The sequence below is a fragment of the Stegastes partitus genome, unplaced genomic scaffold (assembly GCF_000690725.1).
Source record: "Stegastes partitus isolate 25-593 unplaced genomic scaffold, Stegastes_partitus-1.0.2 Scaffold49, whole genome shotgun sequence".
Taxonomy (NCBI): Eukaryota; Metazoa; Chordata; class Actinopteri; family Pomacentridae; genus Stegastes; species Stegastes partitus.
In genome coordinates this window covers 221,134-221,459 of record NW_007577780.1, presented here as the reverse complement: position 1 = coordinate 221,459, position 326 = coordinate 221,134, and the positions used below count along the sequence as shown (strand labels likewise).

Below are 326 nucleotides of genomic sequence, written 5' to 3'. Positions count from 1 at the left end.
GGCTCGTTGGTCTAGGGGTATGATTCTCGCTTAGGGTGCGAGAGGTCCCGGGTTCAAATCCCGGACGAGCCCTCCTTTTTCCCTCCACCTTGTACACTTTATATTGACATTCAAGAGTTGATATCCCTGACTGCATCACGAAGAAGCTTATAACCATTTAAACACCCCATTGTAGATGTCTTGGAAAGTGGGCAGTGCTGTGCCACTGACCTCAGCATCCTCTGCAGGGCTCTCTGGTCAGACAGTGCTGTGATTCTGAATCAGTTCCCAGTCATTCACAATGACTAGTTTAAATTGTGTTCTGTCGGTTAAAGCTTTATGTTTAG

At 46.9% G+C, this 326-nt stretch overlaps 1 non-coding gene across 1 annotated transcript; it reads left to right on the top strand.

Moving 5' to 3' along the window:
• trnap-agg (transfer RNA proline (anticodon AGG)) lies at window positions 1–72 on the top strand. The gene has a single exon. It is a non-coding gene; the product is annotated as a tRNA-Pro (tRNA).
• Window positions 73–326: the final 254 nt, after the last annotated feature.